General features: G+C 39.9%; 1 long non-coding RNA gene across 1 annotated transcript in view; it reads left to right on the plus strand.

Annotated features, from left to right (window-relative positions):
* The window catches only part of LOC148758695 (uncharacterized), a 221,118-nt gene that overhangs the window by 195,822 nt on the left and 734 nt on the right, over window positions 1-24,562 (plus strand). The gene's annotated exons all lie outside the window — the stretch shown is intronic.

The raw sequence follows: 24,562 nt of genomic DNA on the forward strand, positions 1-24,562 counted from the left end.
TGACCACGTGTCTTTGACACCTTTCTGAAAAATGAAGGCAATTAGAAGTCAGTGTGAAGTGTGTAGCTGTAAAAAAGTATAAATATCTAAATAATCTTACCACAATGAGGAATGCTATAATAGACCCCGGGTGAAAGTGCGGAAGGATAGGAATGTCAATAGCATTACTGTTTTCGGTTGGTGTTCCATAGAGTTTGCACTTCCATCATCACTATTATTTACCAGAGTTACTGTTATTACTGAATGGCTATGAAGCACTCGCTGAGAGCTAGGCACTGGGCACAATGCTCTATTGGCATTATTTGAGTTTATCCTTACCAAACCTTATCAGGTAGGTGCTATTATTGGCCTCATTTTACAGATAAGAAAACTAAAGTGTCCAGCTGTTTACAGACTGTGCTTATAGTCGTGTTGTAGGAAGAGATTGAGCTCAGATTTGAACTCAGATCAGCTGGACTCATGAACCTTCACTATTAATCATTGTACTATAATGCCTACTGTCTAGAAAAGTTATAAAACTGAATTTAGAATAGTTATAAAACCATTGTTCATCAATTCCTATCTAACAGTATGAAAGAGTTCAAATTAAGGAAAAGCGTTAAAAGGTATTAGAAGATGACTTGTTTTTTGGTAATAACTGTTCCTGTCTGATTCAGGGCATATTTTTTCTAAGCTTTGTAACACAATTATAAGATAGATAGCATTCTTCACCAATCAGGAAACAGCGAACTAGTGGTTATTTAAATTGCTTGAGGTCATCCAACTGGCAAGCAATGGAGCCCAGATTTCAACCCCCATCTAACTCCAAATCCTGGGCTCTTTCAGCTACCTCTATGACTTCCTTTCAGAGTGTGTGTGTGTATTTGTATGTCTGAGAATAGTGGGGTATTATAAAGATCTTTATAGACAGGTAAATTTCAACACCTTTTAGACAGCGACCACATTAAGTTTTGCCCATCTACTAAAGTTCACTAGCTGCATCAGTTTATCCTCTGCAGTTTTGTAGGTACTAATTTTCACATTATTTTAGTGCTTTCGTCTCCTACCAGAGTCCTCATTGCTCTGCACTGCAGTTATTTCTGGCTTGCTTGTCTCATCTCTTGGGTTGTGAAATCCTTGAGGCTTGGTCACAACTGTGTACCCATTGCCCAGTACAGGGTCAGGGTCATGGTGAGTGCTCAACATACATATGTCGAACAAAGCAGAGCACACCTGGTGCATGGTGCATGGAGAAGGCAGGCTTTCTGTAGGGCACGTAACTGGCCTTGGGAAGCATAATTTTCCATGTAAAATCTTGAGCCTGCTACTGGTTACTGGGAAACTGACTCAGTGACTGGCATCTTGCCATGCTTTGTAATCCTCTGGAAATTACATTTTGAGAAGACAATCTCCTCTTTGTGACAGGCAATTAAATACCACATGAGTAACTGAATATAAATTATACAGGTATTTTGATTTTTTTAAAAAATGTTAGGAGCACTTTTAATTTAAAAATATTTTTGATATTCATGGTACATTTGTGTTAGTTCACAAAGGACTACAATTCTTCCTGCCTAACTCTGTTCATGAATCAGGACTGGTAGTTAGCGGTGCTGAGCAGGTGGGATCTGGTCTCTGCCTTTCTGCGAAGCAGGGTTGAGAGTAGCAGGGTGCAAACACTGGTATTATTATCCGAAAGGGGCAATGGCCTTTATGTGAAGTCAATGAGAAACCCATGGCCCAAGAATTTGGGTGAAAATCCTTCTACCTGGAGAAAATATATACTTTAGAGTTCTTTAATGGCATGTGAGCTAATGGTGAAAGTGAAATTAAGGGTTTTATAGGCATAACCAAGATCTTTTGTGGTCCTAGTTATACCCCCTCCCCCACCTGCTTCAACACCATTGCATACTGAATCTGTCACGTTTTATAAGATTTTACTCTTCTCTATCAGATCAAACAAAGCTCTTCAATCTTTATCCTCTACTTTCCACACTGCTTTTGGGAAAGCTAAAAGAGTTTGGGGCTTAGCAAAGGGGTAGAGTTGTAAAGGATTTTACGGACACACTTGAGCATTCTAATGCTCTAAGAATGGTACTTCAACAGCAAAATATATTTATTTTTGCCACTGGGTTATCTGTAATACCTAGATAAAAGTTAAGGAATATTTGTCTTTGCTCTCAGGTTCTCTGTAAGTTGTTTTCCAGCCTCTGGATTTTCTGAAATTTGTCTCCATAGTCTTCTCAGACCTGACCATGAAGGAAGAGCCTCATTCAAATTCTTCGTTCTCTGGTTCAGCAGCTTCACATAATGGTTGTCTCAGTGGTGAACTACCGTATATGTCATGTGTTGCAGAACTGTACTGTGAGTTCCAGAACAATCGATTTTTGAATCCTCACTTCATTAATATGTGTTAGCGTTCCAAGAGTTCAAGCGTATCCAAATACATTTTAGAAACTTTGATGTATGTTTGATTGCACCAATAGAAGATTACAAAAAGTGATCAAGGAAAAAAATGCTAATCTTACGGAAGCCAATGGAGTTTGATGACAGCAGAGAACTATCGATTAAGTTAAAAGTTTAAAGCAAGTATTCTACATTTTATAATTCAACCAATTGTGTTGATTTATGTGCTTGAGATCTAGACATGGAGTCTAGTTACATGGGGAGACAGATAAGTAAACAGAACAAAACACATTAGGGTGATGAGCTCTACGATAGAGATCAAGTCTATGAATATGTCAAACAAAGACACTTAACACAGTTGTTGGCTTTAACAATAAACCATTTATTGAGTGTCTGTTATGTGCCAAGCACTGAAGTACTTTCTACATATAATAGTTAATCTTCACTACAGCTGTATGTGCTCATTTATTTCATGGCCAATAAACCCAGTGGGGGCACTGACATTACCATCCAATTTGAGTGCCACTTTTACTGGCATCTTTTTACTTTCCATTTATCATGAAGTGAGATCATAGCAATGACTTTCTGACATACGAGTTGGCTGGAATTAGAACCATACCTGGTATAATTTATTTCCCCTGATCCAAAGAAAGAAGACAGATTACAATAGGACTTCTGAGCTAATTACTTAGTGGCAAGCTATGATTCCAAAACCACAAAAGAAGAACGCAGGAGAAATTTTAATAAAAATATGCTTCAGCATGTCCTCAGGTCATATGGTATACATTTGCAGAGACTTTTGTTTTGTTTTGCAGCCTAATTTCCATGCTTAATCAGAACTATGTGGCACATATTGAACAAAGGAAATCTATACCCAACAAAGCAGGGAGACTGAGCTGCCCACCCAGACAAACCTTAGAAACTTGTAGTCGCTTACTAGGCAGAGCACAACTATTATAATACTTGTGTCCCCAATGGGGAGGGCATCCTAGGTGTCTATGCAACTACATTTACACAGGAGATTGGTTTCATTGTCAATGCAATACCCAAAATGCCAGATAATAATATGCAAATTATAGCCTTTCAATAAAGAAATGCATTGTCTTAATTTTTTGTTAGTCATTGACAGTGAACAAAAACTAAACCCCTAGAAGAATCGTTGCATTTCAAAGATATAATTTTGAGAATTGTCCACAGACCAGATCCCAGGAATTTTGGAAGTATTTCTATTTCTTTCCAAATCCGCAATGGCCACCCACCTTTTCAGAGATTCCATTCTTCCCAGTAGCCTGGAGTTTTGGGGGGGAGCCTGATATATTCCACTCATGATTTACAGTCATTAAAATGTACCTATACCTCACAACACAAGTAGAAACATATTAACAACCTAATAGTCAGGTTGACAATTTGTTAGGCAGAAACTCAATTCTCGAGAAGGAGAAAGCAACACTTAATTCTTTCTTTCTCAGGAAAACTCTGAGCAAATCCAGTAGTGGGTAGGACTGAAGAAATGAAGCTTCTCATTTTTATTTTTCTTGTCTCCCTCCCATTTCCTCATTTCGAATGTCCTGTCTTCTTTACCTTACCTCCCAACTATAGTTGCTGGTCCTCATTTCAGGGACTCATAGAGGTGTAGAGTTAAAAATAAACTTAAAGCAGATGATCCCCCTTTGATCCCCTACCCTAGCCACATATTCACTGGCCCCTCTGTCCTTCAGGGCAGGTAGTCAGGAAGGCTGTGGCTGAATACTCCAAGTGAGGAGGAAACATACAACTGCAATTCCCAATATGAACAATTCTGTTTGCAGGGTCTTTTTTCTGCTCAACCAAATTTGCCTCCTCTTTTAAAATCCCTTTAAAATACATTTGTTGATCCTAAGTCACTTCCCTAGAGTGAATACCACTTATACAATGTCGCTATGCAGCAGCTTAGCTGTTTGTTTCCTTCTACCTGGCCCCAAAGAAAGGAGAGTCTGTAAGATGGATCCTTTCAGGGACTTTGCTAAACCTCTGTGTTTGCACCTTATGCCTCCCTGTTTGGTCCCAAAAAGATGGCTGGTCAGCCAATGACGAGTACGATTCCTCATGGAAGGAACAACTCCAGCCAGATGCAATTGCATGGGGACCAACAGGAGAACCCACGGGGTTCACAGAGGTGGGCACAGCCCCCCACCTTCCTCAGGCTAAGGAGAGCCTCTGCCTCTGTGGCTGCATTCCTTCCCAGAACCTGCAAGGGAAGTGATTCAGTGAGGTGCTCTCCATCTATTCATATGCATATAGGTTTTGTCCCTTGGGGAAGTTGAGACATACAGTCCAGCTCTCTGCACGCAGGGGTGATTGACTTAAATTGTTTTCCTATTATGATGTATAGGATTCACAGATCTTGAGATTGACAAGCTTTATCTCCTTTACTTTCCCACCGAACTAATAAAAGCTGATGCAACTAATAAAAGCTGATGCAAGGCCGATTTGGGGCTTCCAGTCCTTGAGATTGGGGGTCCCTTGGTCTGCTTAAACTTTATTCATGACTATTGTCTTTTCTTAACCCTGCGCCTCCCTCTTCGCTCTCCCCACAACTCTCATCGTGCAAGACGCGACAATACATAATAGCTGATGTTCCAAATATTTAAAACCAGCTCTTGTGACCTCTCTGTTTCTTTGTTTACTTACTTGATTTCCGCCTCTACGCCAAACTCTCCGTTTCCCTGGACTTCTCTCATATGATATGTACTTTAGCCTTTCTGTGCCCAGAGTTTCAGGGAGTGCTCTGCTGCCTTCCTAGGCTTGACGGGTTTTGCTCTGTAGCTGAGGACTGTTTCCCTTCCCACAGTTTTCCCCCTGCAGCCACACCTTGGCTTTGTCTCACGTTGACTTTGTATTTTGGTAGACCTCTTAGGGTCTAATAGCCTATGAGCTACTCTGAGACCTCACGTGTGTGGCTTGACATCTCCTCCATTCTCTTCTTTCTGTGCATCACTCCAGGCTGTTAAGTTTCATTTTGGTTTTCATTTTGAATCTTGAAGCAGTTGATCACCATGCCTTTATATCTTTATCTGTGTCTGTAAAATTACAGAACAGGACTGAGTCAAGCACAGAATCAAGTAAAAATCATTGGATAAGAGCAGGCTCATGAATTTGACAGATGTGGGGTAGAATTCCGGCTCTGCCCTTGTGTGGCCAGGGCCATGTTACTTAACCTCTTTCAGCTTCAGTTTCCTCATCTGTAAAATGGTCACACTAACAGTTCCTCTCTCATGAAGTAGTTGTGTGGATTGTATGAGATAAAACACCTTACACAGTATATGGTCCACAATAAGGGCTCATAAAATGTTAGCTGCTATTGGTATTTCAATACCATTAAATACCTTTCTACAATTCAATGTACATGCAGTTTTTCTAATATCTACCTTCTATGGTCCCTATGGCATTGATGGGAGGCAAAGAGCAAGGCATCCTGGGGCTCCCAGGATGCTGGAGAAGTAAGTTGAAGGTGAGAGCAGGGGTCTGACGGCCAAGCACTGCTGTCTACTAACCAAGTGATCGGAGCAAGGCACTTCACTTCTCAGTGTCTCCGTGTGCTCATTTGTGCAATGGAAGTGGGAATAGCACTGACCCCACAGCTGGCTGTGAGGATTCAATGAGTTAATAAATGTAGACCAGTACCTGGCACATTAGAAATACTCAGTCAACATTTGTTACTGTTGTTGTAAAGGCCTCAATGTGGTCACATTTCAAGATTCGTACCAACTGCTTATTTTAGGGGCAAGTCAATTGTGGGGTGTTGGGGCATTATACTAAGCTAGATCTTCAAGTGGCCCACGTTTGGGATAGATCTGGGAGAGGATCAAGTGAAGATAGTCTTACTATAGAAAATTTGATATCTGGGGACGGTATTATAGTAATGGTATTACAACAATAATTGCTGTCAATTGTTACCTAGTAGATCTGAATTTCCAATTTTTATTACCTTCTTCATCAGGAACTCCTACTAGAGCACAATTGACTGTCCTGGTTGGCTTCTTTCCTTTCTTCCTTTTTTAGTTTAAAAAAAGTGTCCTTGATTTTCATATTTATTTCTTTCATTCTGATTTTGTTTAATTTCCACCTCTATGAATTCTCTCGGAGTCTTCTGGGGTCACCCTCTCTGAGCCATGTCTCTCTCCACTCGGAATTATCCATCAGTTAGTTTCCCTTTGTATTTCGTTTCCCCCAAATTCATCTAGATCTTTTCTTACTTCATGTCATATTCCGTTTACGAACTGAATTGTGTCCTCCCCAAATTCATCTGTGGCAGTCCTAACCCCCAGTACCTCAGAATGTGGCTGTATTTGGGGACAGGTTCTTCAAAGAGGTAATTAAGATGAAGTGAGGTCATTAGGATGGCCCTAATCTGAAGAGCAAATTTAGACACTGACAGACACAGAAGAAAAAACATGTAAAGATACAGGAATAAAAGGTTATCTGCAAGCCAAGGAGAGAGGCTCTCAGAAGAAACCGTCCCCGCTGACACCATAATCTTGGACTTAGAGCTGCCAGAACTGTGAGGAAATACATTTCTGTTGTTTAAGCCACCCAGTCTGTGGTACTTTGTCATGGCAGCCCTAGCAAATTCATACCTTTCCCATTCTTGGAGCTTTTGTAAAAGAATTTCTTTTTACACTTTACTCAGAGCCTCATTTGAGGGGACTATATGCAAGTGGGTATCCTTGAAAAGAGCCAGCTTTCAGTTAATGCAAGGAAGTGGAGGGGAGGTTGAGGTGGTAGGAAGTTTGATACTAGAGTGGGGACTCAGAGAGCTCCAGGGAGGTACAGGTTAGGTTATCCATCTGAAGATAAGGAAGGACAGAGTATTAAAATGATGACGGTGTTTAGATTAAAGAAACAGGAAGCTTCAACTTTGGAGTTGACAAGAAAAGGGATGAGAAGCATGAAAGGGTTTAGTCCTGACAGTCTCCTGTTGGAAGGTGGGCACTGGACCCAAAGGGTGGGTATCTTGGCTCCATGAACTTGAGGTTGTTTCAAACTGGTGTCAGAGATTTCAGGGTAGAAGGCTTGGAGGATATAAGGACCTATGGGTCTGGTGTCTTGGAGCATCAGCGTGGTCTTGCCATGCCCTGGTGATCGAAGCATCCCCCAGTAGAGGAGAACCACTGAGGCCAAGACTATGCCTTACTCACCTTGGTATCCCAGCATCTAGCACAGTGTTAAGTGTATCCAGACACTTAAAGATGGTTGAGTAATTTAAAGAATTAATAATAGAACATGGATTCAACCCCCAGTCTGCTGAAGCTGCAGCTTCCACTTACAGTATGCCACCTTCCAATTTTTTCTTCCCAGGGCCTGTATCAAGAATGCTAAAGGGACATTTTCTCTGAGGTTATGTGTAAATGGCACAAAATGTTGATAAAACCTGACAGTTTCCCAGGGAGTTTGATCAACATAAACATTCAAATCAGATATTTCAGGCCAAATTACATCTACACAATATAATAACTTGAAATCTACTCCATTTCATGCTGCCTAAGGCATATGGCTTCCCTTCAAAATAGAAAAAGCCACAAACCTTTACGGGATTTGTGACAATGTGCCTGATTAACAGCTGCTACCAATTAGACAGATATCTGTGAAAAAGATAACTCTTTGAAAGCCAATCCATGCATGTAAGAGGTGCCTAAAAATTTAAGGCCATGGGAGCAGATGGGCATAGTCTAGAAATATGTTTATGAGATTTTATTTAGGAGAAAAAAGAATGTTGCCTTGGTATCAATTGCTACTCTCATACCGTTGCCTACGGTACAAATAAAAGCTGTTCGTGAATGTATTCAATTCTTCGTACATCTGTCAAAAGTGAATTGTTACAAACTAATATTTTCCTATTAATTCAAACTTTGGGCAAGCTCTGCTCTCAGGAAATACAAAAGCACTGAATCTGAGACTATAAAACCCCCAAATAGAGAGTGATTATTCACATTACCAAAAAGGATATATATGTATAAAAGATTTACACAGGCTTCCTTCCTTCAATAGTGAGTTACCTTTGGATATTTAGAATACAACTCGATTTATAAAATTAAAAAAATTATATCCATAACATTTTTCAGGGGACACATTAGCAGGCAGTGAAATATACATGCACACTACAGTGAGAACCACATTATTTAGTTAATACTCCCACACCAGTTAAATTTATTGGATTCACTTAGATTTTTTTTTTTTCATCTCTTTCAGGATCCCGAATATTTTTCTTTGTTTAAAATCCTCCAACTTGAAGATTGATAACTCTTAGAATTACCTCCATTCACTGTGGTAGCATCTGATCTTTTAAAATTATAGTTGCATGCTGAAGATGTGATTTATCCCAGTAGATAAAAATACCAGTCTGGGAACCATAACAATTAGATCTGCTCATTCAATAGCTGCTCCATTATTTTTGGCAACACACTCAACTTCTCTGAATTCAATCTTCTCTTTTAGAGAAGGGGTAATAACTATTTGCCAGTTACTTGCCTCATAGAGGTGTCAAACATTTGTGAGATCACAGGTGCTCGTGGGCCATTACAGATAATAATGAGAAGCTTTGTTCTTTTAGGTTTCTAGACTGGGGAACTGGGACTCAAGCAATTTGAGGAAGAGTCTTGAGCCCTTGGAAGGTGTTGATGAAGGAGACAGTCCTTTAAGTTGCCTATTGAAGGAAACGAAGAACTGTTTTAACATTCCAAGAGAACAGTATAGTTATAATAATATTTGAAAAACTCCCACAAAGTAATACAACCACAGCAGTGTTTCATCTCTAATATTGAACAACATTCTCTGTTGCTCAAGAATAATATTATATGAACTTTTGGACTAAAAGGATAAGGCGACATAAGTTTTTTGATAAATATTATGACTTCTGAGTCTGCCTCACTGTTCTCCAGTGTTTGAATTCCCTGGCTACCATTGCAGATTTCAAATTCACCTTTAAAAAGTCGCTGAGTCTGATTTACTTTGAGTCCACAATGTGGCCTTGTGTGTAGCTGAATTGCCCTCTGTGAGATGGAAGACCAGTAGCTTAACCACAGCTCCTTTTAATACTTCCTTTAACAAGGCTTAGTAGCCAGGAACCCACACTTTTCTTTTAGTTAGTTTAAAAGTCTCAGAAAGCTTCAGAAAAGTCAGGAATCAAACTGTAGAAGATAAAACTCATCTAACAGTGACAAATTCTAATGCGATTCTAAGACCTGCTTTCCCACAAGTTCTTTGTTCTTTGCTTAGGTCAATGGTTAGTGGTTTCTGAACTGCCCCGGACGCTAATCTACCACGCTACGGCCGAAGGGTGGGTTTGAAATGATAGTATAAGAGGGACATGGTGTTCCTTGTCTCTGTGGGAGGGAGGGAGTAAGAGGGTCAAAAGAATGTTTCACTCGTCAGCCAGTGATTGATCCCACGGGACTGTCTGTTTCTTGGTCTTTTTTACTGTTAGAATCCAGGCATCTGCTGGCGATTGGGAGGAGGAGGCATGAAGAAAATGGGCTAAGCCTTCCTTTAGCTGAGTGAACACACACACAGGCGCCCAGAGAACATCCAAACAGTTCTTCTCCACTGGTTTTAGTGACGTAATCCGATCAGTGCAGAGTCCCTTTTCTCACTGACTTTTCTCTATGTGTTGTCCTCAGGTCTGGGACTTCTGCTCCTGGGCTCTCCAGGTACCTCAGGTGGCTGCTTCCCCTCAGTAGCAGGCAGCACCTCCTTTGACACTTTCCCTCATTCCTTTTCTGCCTCCTCAGCTTAATCCCTTAGCCTTGTGGCCAGTTCTTGAAGTTTCTTTATCCTCCCCCTCACAGCCTCTGGCATGGGTGGTCATTCTCTGCTACAAGGCTTGACAGGGCCAAGAGGAAGCCTGGAGAACAGGAAAAAGCAGACTCTCTCAAGGAAAATCAGATCCTTTGTGTATAAAAGTTCTTTTCTAGCTTATTCTGTACCTTGTTATGCTAAAAGAGGGTCTGGCTCCTGCTCAGACTTGAGTTTCATACAACACTTTCCCCCCATGTATTTTATTATTGGGTTGCTCAGGCTCTAGGAAAAGAAAAAATGGGGGAGAAAACTTATGTCAGTCCCCAAATGATAACTTACATTTCTATAGAACTTTATAAATTACCAAGTCCCTCCCTAAATATAATAGATACCTAATAAGTACCTATTGAACTGAATTTAAAACTGCTTTTATGTATTTCGTCTTGTTCTGATGTCTAAAAATCTTGTGAAATAGGCAGGGCTGCTTGCGAATCTTCTCTTTATTAACTCAGATTGTTGTTTCCCCAAAGTGACATAGCTGGAACATGGCAAAGCTGGCAGTCGAACTCAGATTTTTTAACTCTGTTCATTGTTAGTTCCAATTTTTGTGATTAATCATATACTCAGATATTTATTAGCAATGAGTCTCTCTTGTTTGGGGAGACTGGCATGGAGGTTTTAGGTACCAGAAATCAGGCTAACCTTTTTCTCCCTTCCACGCTCCCCGATTCTTCAGGTTTCCATCTCCAGATTTCAAGTCGGTCTGTTAAACACTTAGTTTTTGTCATTTTATTTTATTCATATGACCTTTATGTTCAAGACTTCACTTTCCTTACTCAACCTATTTTCATGCCTCCAAACTGGTGCCCACTGGTTCCTTAAGCATAATCTTTCTGGAAAATAAATTTGATTTGAAAAGTCCAAGGCATTAAATTCTTCAATGGCTTCCTTTCCCCTGCAGCGACCATCTTGTGGGAATCGGGAGATCATACTTACGTTGTCCATGAATTTCCTTGAATTTTTTGTTTTAATGTCAATGAAAAAAAAACACAAAACTTAAAAAGACCTGTATATCCTGGATCATCTAAATGACTATCTTCTTACTGTTATAAAATTTCACTGTCTGTGTTGCTGATGTCTTTATGATCTTGTTCGTACCAAGTTGTGTGACTTTAAATGTCATGAGTTAATTAAAAATGAACAGAAGTGGATTTAATTTGTAATGATGAGTTTTATCCATGTGAAGGCCAAATTCTGTGATAGCAAATTGTTTGAGGACAGGTTTTCAGTACAGTGTCTTCAACAGAGAAAACTGTGTGGAGAGTTTGTCACCATGCCCATGGCGGGTCGGGCGTGCCGAACTAAATTTCAAACTTGAGCAATAACAACAACCAAATCAAACCAAACCAGAAAAGAGCCTCAGCTCTTTGTAACAATTTTCTCATAGTGGGTGGTGTTTTAGTTTCACTTTCAGTAAAATACTTAGAACAATAAATAAATAAATATTAATTTAAACTTTATTGTTTTTCTACATTTCCCATGGAATTAATTGTTATGACTTTATATTCTCATAAAACCTGCAAGCAAAAAGAGTTTAAGCCTAGTTTTCTATTTTACATATACATTCTTATTTTTCAGAAGCATTTCCTGTCTTCCCTGCTGGGTCCCTTCTTGTGGAAACTTATATTTCCTACCCTCTTGACTTTACCTTTGGCTGTGCCACTTGGTTTGCCAAATAAAAAACATGAGTGGATGCGATATTGGCCCCTTTCAAGGGGAAGCTTTTGAAGCCACTGCATGTTTGACCCTCTCCCTTTTTTCTTTCTGGCCTGAGTCTTGCAGTACGCCAGAAAGGAATCGTTCCTTCAGCCTGGACCCCAGAAAGAAGATTATACGAAAAGCTTCAGCCAACTATGAAAGACACATAACATGAGTGGGACATATATACATATGAAGTCTGACAATTAAGTGCACGAACTTGTAGCAGAGAGACTGTTCATTATGAATTTGTACCAACTGGTCAAACAGTTAAGCAAGTTTACTATTTGGAAGTGCTGAAAAGGCTGCATGAAAAAGTTAGACAACCTGAACTTTTCACCAACAATTCATGGTTCTTGAATCACAACAATGCACCAGCTCACACAGCACTGTCTGTGAGGGAGTTTTTAGCCAGTAAACAAATAACTCTATTGGAACACCCTCCCTAGTCACCTGATCTGGCCCCCAATGACTTCTTTCTTTACCTGAAGAAAAAGGAAATATTGAAAGGAAGACATTTTGATGACATTCAGGACATCAAGGGTAATATGATTACAGCTCTGATGGCCATTCCAGAAAAAGAGTTCCAAAATTGCTTTGGAAGGTGGACTAGGTGCTGGCGTCAGTGCATAGCTTCCCAAGGGGAGTACTTCAAAGGTGGCCGTAGTGATATTCAGCAATGAGGTATATAGCACTTTTCCTAGGATGAGTTCATGAACTTAATTGTCACATCTTTTATATATACATATATGCACATGTTACATGTATATTACAACACATATATTACATGTGTGTGTGTATATACAGCGGGTGCCAAAATATGTATACATATTTTAAGAAAGAAAAAAACTATTAATTGTAATACTCAATATATACCGATAACAAAAGATGAATACAAGTCACGTTTGACTTCTGCAATGACAAGAGGTGCTCAAAGTGGTTACCATCAGCGTCCAGACACTTCTGATTACAGTGAACTACTGCTTGAGCATAGATAACATCTCTTAAAATGTGTATACATATGCATGTATATATGTATACATATGTGTCGCTATGTGTGTGTATGTATGTATATACATCTATCTATATGCATCTATATCTCATGATTTAAGTTAGCTGGGGGTCAGGGATAATTGTTTCCTTTAAAAAGGGGTTTATAAACCACTTAAGAAACTCTGACCTGCAGAAAACATCCATGTTCTTTAGCTTCCTAAGTCTTTTTGACATCCGATCTAGTCTATCTTTCCAGTGTCATTTCCCTTTACACTCTTTCTCTGTCACCTTCCTTCTTCCTAATCATATCCGGTTTGTTTAAGCATTTTTATCTTGGTTTATCTTTCCTCTTATGGGAGAAACATGGAAAATCACAGCAGTCTGATCAATTTTGTGATGGTAACTGAGCAAGGCAGAGCCTGCACAAGTCCCAGGGGAAGCAACACTTGTTTGGGCTGCCATGACCTTATTTCACAGAGTTGCTAACAACTGGTAACCATGGTGTGGGTGAGCCTTTCCACCTTCCCAAGGCCAATCTAGCCTCACAGAGAGGTGCCAACAAGTAATGAAGTCCCCAGACAAGAGTACCAGCTTCTGAACAGTGGAGATCTGATGGGCTTCCATTTCCCTTATAAAACATCTCCTGGTGAACTAACTCTCTTTGAGTTCCCACAAACTGCATAAATATAAGGTGATAAGTTATCACATCTGAAGCCTGCTGCTATGTTTCTAAAGTATCTCTCTCTTGGATAGCTCAGGGATTGTGGTGAGGCAAATTAATTCTAGAAGTTAAGTAATTGTCATCTGAGAGAAGAGATTCTATGCCCTCAAGGCCTTGCAACCACACACATCCAAATCTCGCATTTAATTTATATCAAGCATGGAATTAATAAGAGTCAGTGGTAATAAAGTATCAGACAGGGCAAGAAATGGAAAATAGATATCATAAAATATTTATGTAATAAAAAGTAATCCCCTTTACTAATACAACCCGTATATTTTTTTCTTGATAAGACCTAGTAATAAAAGCATTTACATCACCATGAGAAGGAATTCCTATTCTCTGCATAAGACACAAAAGACCCAAACACAGTTCACTTATAAAAACCACAGTATCTTGAAATAATTAATCTCTGGGCAAGAATAAATGATCTCTGAGCGAGAATAAAATAAATGATCTCTGAAGCTTGTCAATTTCTAATGGCAAATTCAACATCTATTTAATAAATTATCCTTCCCAGAACACTTCTGAAATTTTGTAATGAATGCAGCTGGCAGGAAGATTGAAATGTAATTGAGTGACATCCTCTAATCATATATGCAGGTTGGAGATGGTGAATACAAACAGGAAAGGTGGCGCCAGGATTTCTTTTCCTATAACTTCATGTTAAATGGCTGTCTATTGTTTTAGCCTCTGCACAAACCCGTGAAGGTTTTATATGAAGGTGAGCTGCTTTTGTCTTGGAAGGATGAGTAATAAATGACACCTTTGTATATTCAATGGTGAGTTTTCTATCTTTGTACTGGCATATTATGTCATTTCCATTTCAAAAAAATCTTCTTGAGAGAAGCTATAATAAAATCATCTTCGAGTAGATGCAATATGATCAGGGAATGAAGAATCTTAAGCCTCATTTAACTGTGGGAGTTTGGAAAAACTAACGTGTGTGTGTGTGTGTGTTTCACCCTCTACTGCAGTCTTTTGATACATGACCTGAACTATAATAGAATGTTAAAGGTTGATATCAATACATGCCATTCTCGAGGAAGCATCTTTGGTGATACTTTCAAATGCTAAGTACATGTATATGAAAAACACTCTGGCTTTGTTTGGATGATTTTCCTCTTATAAGTTATCTTAATAGAGTCTTCTGTAACAGAAATATGGAAATAGAGATGTTATGACTCTGAAACTATCATCGTCTATGCTCGAATTTTTTTGTTGACAGCCTTTTCTTTCAGGAAATTACACTTAAGTTGTCCTTCATAATTCCCTCTGAATCCACACTGCACAGCAACATTCTAACAAGATGCCTTTGATCCTTTGATAATTAAATGCTCCATTGAATGGTAAGAGAGACGGAGCTGCCCTGTATTAAACTCTCCTCTAAGGAGAAGGAGGTTAATGACACCTCCAGATAGTAATTGGTAGTGTAACTATAAGATAATGAGCTATTTGCCATAGTCTGGGTCCAGCATCTTTATACCATCAATGAGCAAAGCACTGGTTCAAATTTTGCATTTAAAAAGAATGTAAGCATCAATAAGTCTGTGAAATAATTGTCCTAAATAGTTTTGTTTGTGGCTACTAATTCCATTTACCGCACAGATTTTGCTGTGACAATAATATTCTATAAATGCCTAAATCCAAGCTTATAACTGCAAGGTAGACATTTACCTTATTGGTGTGGCCAGAACTGGCATGTCATTTCAGACATTGTGACCTCTCAGAGGTTCTTCGGAGGAGGAGGATGTGAAGGTTAGTTTCATGTGTCAATTTGCCTCGGCTATAGTCCCCGGTATTTAATCAAACATGAATCTAGATGTTTCTGAGAAGGTATTTGTAGATGTGGTTAACATCTATAACCAGTTGACTTGAAGTAAAGGAGATTACTCTCGATAATGTGGGTGGGCCTCATTCAATCAGTTGAAGGCTTTAAGAGAAAACACCGAGGTTTGTCAGAAGAAATTCTGTCTCTGGACTGCAGCATCAGCTCCTTGCCTGAGTTTCCAGCCTGTCCTGCCCACCCTACAGATTTTGGACTTGACAGCCCCCACAATCCTGTGAGTCAGTTTCTTAAAATAAACCACTTTTATATACCTATATATCCCATTGGTTCCATTTGTCTGGAGAACCCTGACGGATACAGGTAGTAAAGACAGAGACAAGTGCCTTGCAAATTCCAGGAGAGGTTATTGGGTCCTTGATGGAAGCAGGATGTCATGAACCTCAGCCAAACCTAGCTGCCAGGAGTCACTTCTTGTGACATGTTATAGAGGAAAGCACTCTCCTTACTACAGCATGTTTAACAAGCCCCTCCCAGTTCAGACCACCTGCCTCTTCACACACTTTGCCCAGCCCAGGATAAGCAGGGAGCAGCATGCTGTCAAATCACAATCTTTGCCACCCGTTTGGAGGCAAACCATTCATGGCAGGTGTTCTTATCCATGGCAGGTGTATGAACCAGTGGCCATTCAGTTTGAGAAGCACCAGTAAATGGTAGGTGCTTCCAAATTCTTGACACCAAAGGCCTTGCTTAGAATCACAGTGTTTTCTGCAATAGGTGTCTTGTCTCTTATCTCAGCGTGGCTAAGTATCTTGAAAGAGTCCCCTGCACTCGTGGTCTGCATGTCCGTATTTGCTGCTCACTCTGTTTCACATTGCAATGTGATTCTGGCCTTTACCTCTCTACACATACAAGCCTTCCTGCTATTCCAGCCCGTGTATACTTACTCCTTATCTTAGTTGATGTCTTCATTGGATCAGTCCACTACTGCTGGCCACACTCTTCTATCAGTCTCTTCCTTTGTCTTCTGTGGCCAGTTCTCTCATGGTTCGCATGCTATTCATCTATAATAGATTTATTGCTTCAGCCTACTTCAACCAAAGTGGTCTGTTGTGGGTTGAATTGTGTCTCCTAAAAGATATGTTGACATCCTAGCCACTGATATCTGTGAATGTGACTATTTGGAAATTGGGTCTTAGCAGATGTAATCAAGCCAAAAAGAGGTCTTTAGAGTGGACCTTAATCCAAGGTGACTCGTGTGCTTATAAGAAAAGCGAACACGGTGTGCAGACAAAGACACGCAGAGAGAAGAAAGCCATATGACTACGGAGGATGCAGGGATGCATCTCCAAGCCACCTGCTGCCAAGACCTGCTGGCAAATACCAGAAGGTAAAAGGGGCAAGGTACGACTCTCCCTTAGAACTTTCAGAGGGAGGATGGCCCTGCCAACACCTTGATCCCAGACTTCTCACCTCCATACCTAAGAATGTTTTTATTGTTTTCAGCTACCGGGTTTGTGGTACTTTGTTACAGCAGTCTTAGGAAACTAATATGTGGTCTCATAGGATGCCGTGAAAATTAAAGGACTGTCAGTATGTTTTCTATTGGATGCTCCTTCCTCAGCCTAATAATACCTAAGCTCATGTGTGAGAAATGCTCTTAGTGGAAACAGGGAAAACCTGCTTAGTACAAGCTGACACATACGTAGACCGTGCTTTTCAATCACACTGACTTGTGTTGAGCTGTAATGTACAGCCACTCAGGCCTCCAGTAGTGGGGTCTTCCACTGCCTGTCTGTCTGGCATGTTCGATCCATGGATATGCCCTGGACGGGGCACATCAATCTACCTCTTGTTTGCTTATGGTTCGTGGGGATTTGACAACATGTTCTCAGGACAGATTCTTGTGGATGCCTTCTACTGTTCAGGCTGTCTGGCTCCGTCACTTTCTGCAGCTGAATTTCAATCCATAATGCATTCCATCAGCCACATGTCCTTGGGCAATTCTATCCCTAGTAGAATTACGTGATGAAGTGGACTCTGTTACCCACTCAGGAGGCTCCCCAGGCTTTGATTACTGGTCAGGAGGTTTCCATTTCTTCAAGGAGCTTAATGAGGTTTTCCTGGGGGGAAAAATCATAAATTTCCATTTTGTTAGTAGGTTTCCTGGTAGGAGTACATAGGATACGATCCCTTCCACAACCCATAAAACAGTGCTTCTCATTTCTTTCTCTTGTGAGGGAAGCAATTCAGGAGTCTTCTGCCCATCACATCTAAGAACTATGGAGAAAAGTATGATGAAATATAAATATTAATTATCTTTTTAAAGGTACATGCTTGAAAGCATGTACTTTCTGAGGCTTGCAAAGTATGTGATGCTGAAGACACCTTCAGAAGAAATCACTTTCAAGGGTCAAAAGAATGATTTTGTAGCCTGAAAAAAATGTCTGCATTCATTTACTTTTATTGGGACATAGTTACAGAAGAAAGACAGGTCTTTTTAGTAAATTCTAACTTTTTAAAATTGTTGTGTTTTTTTGTTTTGTTTTTTTTTTGGTCCCTCCAGAATTCTTCCTTTATTTATTTATTTATTTATTGGCTCTTTCATGTAAAAGTACTTTCATAACTTAAATGATTCTGACTGAATTCATGGTTGATGGCCAGGTGTTTTAATAACTTTCCCCCTTAGTTTGATGACAAATGCATCACTGGGTGCTTAGCTGCCTGTCAGATCACTAATAGTGGCGTCCATTTCTCTGAGGAGGCGGGGAGTATAAAAAAAATATGCAATCAGAAGCTTTCTAAATGAAATGGCAAATTTAGCCAATGAAACGTGCAGAATACTAATGGGACGTGCAGAGTCAGCTGGGCCTGCTGTGCACTCATGCATCACAAGCTGAGAATAATGACCTTGCTCAAGACTGAAGCAGAGAATCAGTGCAGTTGGGAACAAACAGATGCCTCTGATTACACTCCAGCCACCTCCCCTCCCCTGGGACCTCCATTTCCTAGCTCTACACATGAAAGCTGCCACCTCAACTCAGGGCATGGATTTGCTTACTTTTGCAGATGGAGCACAGAGTAGGGGAAAGGTGGGGGAACAACCTTCAACATCCACAACAGACTAGCTTCAAAATGCCTGACTCTGTCCCACCTATTCTTGAAATTAGGTTTTTAAATTAAATAAAACACCTATTCACTACTTTTCCTTGTTGCTCACAGACTTTAAAAATCTCTTATGAAACATCTGCCTTCTATAAACAGCAAAAAGGACGAAATAACTTCCTTAAAATGAAAGAAGAGGGAGGAGTGAATGATGTTGGAAAAAACTTTCTAAAGACTCTTTGCCCTGTGTGGGCACAGTGTAGACATACAAAAACTTCATTATTGACCGTGATTACACTTAGCTAAGCATGTTCTTAGTTTTCATGCAACAAAGCTCATTACTTGTGTGCCCATTTTAAAGATGAAGAAACTGACACTGTGATGTTCAGTTTATCCAAAGTCAAATAGCTAGTGAGGGGCAGAACTAGGATTTTCACACAGGCCAGTGTGATTCGGACCTGAATTGTAATTGCTATACTTCATTGTCATTCTAGTCTTTCAAATGGCTTTTACTATTAGAGTACTATTACTATTTTCTCTTGGAAATCCCATTCAAGAAAAATAGACCAAAAATTCTAGTAATGTCAACATGACATATCCACTGTCTTATGGCCACGTAAAGCTAGTATAAAGGATCAAAAGTTTGAGTTAAAAAAAATTTTTTTCTTTAAGTTAAGACATTAGTTATTTTGGAAGATTGTACTTTAAATGCATTTCCTTGGATATCATCCTGCTGCTGGTTAGAATATACTGTAGAAGAATGTGAAAGATCTTACTGCCACCGGGACAAGAAAAAGTCAATGGATAAACAAACCAATCACACTTTAAAGCTGTGGTAGGGAGCATCCAAAATGGCCCCCAGTAATTCTTACCTCTTAATGTTCATGCCCTTGAAAGGTTCCTGTCCCCATTTGGCGTTGGTCTGCATAACCAAATGAATATGGTAATTGCAGTGGTATGTCACTTTCAAGAATTAGTTATTAAAGACTATGTGACCTCCATTTTGGTTGCTGTCTTGCAATCTTGCTTTGTCTTGGGTCATTCACTCTGGGGGAAGCCAGATGCCATGTTGCAAGTAGCCCACTGAAGAGGCCCCCCAGGACAAGGATTGAGAGAGACCTTTGCCAACAGCCATCAAGGAACTGAGGCCTTCTGCCGACATCCACAGCCCTAGGCATGCTGTCGGATTATTGATGACCATTGCCTCTGCTGAAAGCTTCGCGGCAACCTCATGAGAGATCTGTAGCCAAAGCCACCCAGCTAAACCACTCTCATATTCCTGACTCAGAAACTGTGTGAGATAATAAATGTTTGTTGTCTAAGCTGCTAAATTTGGGGGCAAGTTGCTATGCAGCAATAGATGGAGAACACAAAGGCAAGCCATAGCCACGGACTCAAATAATCTCAAGAAACTAAAATTCAAAGGCCAAGCCCTACTTGGGAATGCAAGAGAAGGAAGACATTTATTGTGACTGTGACAGTGTGATCATATTACTTAATTATAAGAATACACAATAATTTTTATTTGAGAGGAGAGCAAATCACAACCAACTTATTTATCTCGCCTATAAAGCTACATCTTTTCTAGTAGGAACACTTTATATTCTATGGAATTTCTATTGATTAAGGAGCCAGAAAATAAGTTTGATTTTTGTCTTTGCCAGTGACTCCTGTGGCATCAGCTTTCGTAACATTCTTGTGTATTTCAGAGAATAATGATACTAATAATGCTGACCTTCCTCTTCAGAGTGATGTAAAAATTACTAATTCTTGTTGGCAAGATGCCCCAGAATAATATAATACTCTGTGATGCTAATACTTGCCATTAGCAATACTACAATTTCAGAGTTGGTAGAATGTGCCTTGAGAAACCATGAATTCCAGCACAATATGTATCTACTGTTGTCCTTCATACCCCGGGCCAGGGGCTGGACAGTGAGTCAAAAGGTGACTTGAAAAGACCACGCTTGTTCTGCCATGCCTTTTGAGATCAGGTCATCCCTGGAACAGGCTAGTTTAAAAATATTCTCAGGCTCTGTATTCCTCCACTTTCATAGCAAATGTGGATCAGTTTCATAGCTTCAGCCTACTGATTATACAGAAATAAAGCATTGTTATTGCAGCTGACTCAGTGACAGCCTGCTTGCTGACCCGAGCCTGGTCTCATGGAGATGGCTGGGCCTGCCTGCTCCCTTGTCACTTTCCCATCAGCCTTTGAGCCTAAGGCCACCTGTAAGACTCCCCTCCCACCTACTGTGATTTGAGCAGGGAGGGGTTAAGAAGGATTAGACTGACTACCCCAAGGGTCTCTTCTACCTGCCACAGTAGCTTTAGTGCTAGAAACTTTACAATGGGGTCATCTTTGGGGCTAAGGATTTGTTTCTTTGGAAGGCTACCTTCAACAGTAAATAAATCAACAGAAGCTAAGTCTTAAGAAACTAGGACACACACACACACACAGACACACAATCTGCTCATAAAAAGAATGACTTTATTACAGAAAATTTGGAATAAAAATATACAGAAGATACACAGAAAAGAAAATAAACTTGATTCTACTTCCTTCATTATAGATACTTACTGTTAACATTTTACTATATTTCCTTTTAATAATTTTCTTTACATATTCATAAGTTTTATACACAATTTTTAAAGATAACATTATACTATAAATATTTTCCCATGTCATTGAAAACATGATTTTTAATGAGCACATAGTATTTTATTGTATTGAGTTATCATGATTTGTTTAAGCAATTCCTTATTGGTGGGTATTTATGCTATTTTTTACTTACTTATTTTATTTTTTGCTGTTAAAATAATACAGCCTTGAACATTCTTGTGTACATACATTTTTGTTTGCACTTCAGGTTATTTCCTTAGGAAAATTTCCAGAAGTTGAATTATGGGGCCAAAAGATATAAACATTTTTTTGGTGGGGGGAGAGTCTTGCTACATATTAATCAAATCCTCTCCAGAAATTTACAAACTCATCAGCATTTTTCGTACTGCTTCTAATGACATTAAATATTATCGTTTAAAACTGTTTACATTTGTTTGGGTATAAAGGTATCAATGGGTTAATTTTGATTCTTTTAATCATTAGTACATTTAAACTTCTGAATGTGTTTATTGACAATTTATCTTTCTATATAAATTGCTGATTGCTTTTCTTGCTGGGTTTTCATGTGACTGAGCCCAGCAGTCTGGTGGAAATGTCTTAGGGGTCAAGAAAAAATCTGGGACTAGAAGGAGGAAGGTTTCTTTAATTAACTGTACTAGTCTCCTCAAATTTGGATATTTGCATGTAGTTTGCAGCTCAGGGCTCTCACACAAGTAGCTGAGGGGGCTCTGTGGATGGTTTTCTAATGCCCGAGATGGATCAACAATTATTTAATGAATAAAAAGAATAGTCAGGAGAGAGAAGGTCAGACTGAGTCTCCAAAGTAGCAATCTATGACAACAGTTATGTATTGACTGCTTACCTATGGATTCTGCTGATTAAATTTTTTACATATATTATCTCATTGAATTTCCCCCAAAACTCAAACAGTTGGTTGTATTGCTCTCCCAAATGGAGAGATGCAGAACCGAGGCTCAGAAAAATGAAATAACTTGCCCAAGGTCTCAGAGCTTCTGAGAGGTGGGATCAGACTTCAAACAGTTCTTTCTGCCTTAAAGCCAAATTTTTAATCACGTAGTGGGGCAGCAGTAGGTTGAGCCAGAAGTGAATGCAGGCCATTTCCTGTCAGAGGCCCTGCTGGTGTTTTGTCATGCTGTCTCCTTGGTCAGAAGCTCCGAGATCCAGCTGGAAAGGCGGGCAAGTTCCAGGGTCTACAGGGTGGAGGCTGTCACAGTTGCTGGATATGGTACTTTGAAAGGAGCTGGGGTAATGCAGACCATACAGGAGCCCTGCTTCGCCTGGGTAGGTGTTCTGCAGGATAATTAATGGTATTGGGCTTTAAAGCATTCTTTCTTGTCTTTCTGAGACTCTTGGGACTCTTCCAACCTCCATGACTGTGGTGCACACAGAGTCATACGTTTTGGGGGTTTCGTGTAGCCAGGTTGGGGCAAACTCATAAAGCTTGTTGGAATGAGGGAAAGGATAATTCCCCTGGAGTCATGTACAAGAACTTCCACAGAAGCAATAGTCCCTTTGATTATTTTTTTTCCATAGCCAGTGAAAGGAATTCTATGTTGGAGTTAAGCATGTGGTTGAACTGCTATTGAAAATATGTTAAGCCACAGAAAATAACTTGGGTTAGAGATGTAGGAACACTCTGTCTGGTTTCTAAGCTCTTTGTAACAGCTAGTTTATCATTATGCTGCATGGGGAGTGTCTGTGTTTATGGCAGATTCAAAATATCTTTGTGTGGCAAAGGAAGGGCCGCATGTTAAAAAAGAAAGCAGTATGGACCTGGGACATAAGTAAGAGATCATTCTTGCTTTGAGCAATATACTGAAAGCAGCAAAGAATAAATCTTTTTTCTTTTTTTGCAAATACATTTGGAATACTTTAAGTATGTCACTTGTGTCTCTTGAATGCTCCTGCATAATTTACTTTTTCACCTCCTAGAATGTGTTAGCTCTGCTCGAGGTCTGGCCATGGCATAGATTTACTGCTAATGTATTGAGTTGTTTCAGTCTCCTAATCTTCTCACTCTATAAAAGCAACACTCTAAATCTGTTAAGGGATCTTTGACTTGCCAGTCTAATGAGCTTGGGGGAAAGTCTAGTTTTCAATCTTTCATTTAATTAAGTATATTTTCCAAAGTCTGTCTATTTTTATGAATATACTTAATATGTCCCTTTTTAGATTAGCCCCGAGAAGCTTAAACTATGCCCATTTAACTATTTTATACACACTGTACTCCATTCTGTCTGGAGAGACCCTTAACACGTGCTTTGGGCAAACATTTAATTGGCTCCTCCTACCTGGCCGCTTTCACAGCCTCATCGTTCTCCGGTTTTTGTTTTTGTTGCCCTCCTCTGTGTTTACTCTCTTTGAGTGTGACAGAAAGGCCTGTCTAACGAGCAAAGACACAGCTCCTCATTGAAACAGATTTCTCAGGAACTGATTTAAGAAACAGCCAATAGTCATTGAGTGCTGACTATGTCCGAGGCACTAGACTAAAACTTTTTGTGAATTGTCTTATTTAATCCTCCTAACATCCCTATGTGTCTGGTATTGTTCATACTCATGGTTCATAGATGAGAGCACTGAAAGTCAGAGAGAAGTAACATTGCCTCTGTTCACTTATTTTAAGTGTTATTGGTCAGCAAATTGCTCATGATGGGCCAGGATTTGAACCACTGAAGCCTCATTCCAGAGCCCTACTCCCCTCCCTGGGGATGGAATGCGGTGGGGAGTCCACCTGGGCAAATAGGCAATAGAAATCACAGGGGTGGTGCTCAGGAGAGGGGCAGAGAGGTTTCCTGAGTCCTGCGCCAATATTCTCTTAAAGAAGATTCTGGACGAAGTGCATCATGACGTGAGTATTGCCACTGCTTGGGTCTGAGAAGTCAGAGGAAATCAACCCTCGCTCATCTGGCCGTCAGCGGGCTGGATGATGCCCTCTCACAGGGAGGCAATCAGCTTCACTCAGTCCAGCAAGTCAAATGCTGATCTCTTCTGGGAACACCTTCACACATGGACCCAGAAATAATATTTAACCATGTATCTGGGCATCTGGTGGTCCGGTCAAGTTGACATATATAATTAACCATCACAAGTCCACTCCTTGTCAACTTGGCACCCATACCCATCTCTGTAAACCATGCTTAATCTCCAAATAAAGACAGTGGCCAGGTTATCATTCCACCTAACGTGCTACACCTATGCTGCACACAGCCGAAAATAGCACTGATCCCTTCCCAGAATAAGAGGTAAAGTCCTTGAGTGATATTTACTTTCTTCCTTGATCTCCTGTAACTGAAATACTATCATGCAAAATTAACAATACCTAAATACTATGAGATAAAGTCGACACATCTTATGTTGCATGATAAGGGAATAAGAGAGGAAAGACGCAAATATAAAT

Source organism: Rhinolophus sinicus, chromosome 3 (assembly GCF_057876585.1).
Source record: "Rhinolophus sinicus isolate RSI-liver-muscle chromosome 3, RSI-T2T, whole genome shotgun sequence".
Lineage (NCBI taxonomy): Eukaryota > Metazoa > Chordata > Mammalia > Chiroptera > Rhinolophidae > Rhinolophus > Rhinolophus sinicus.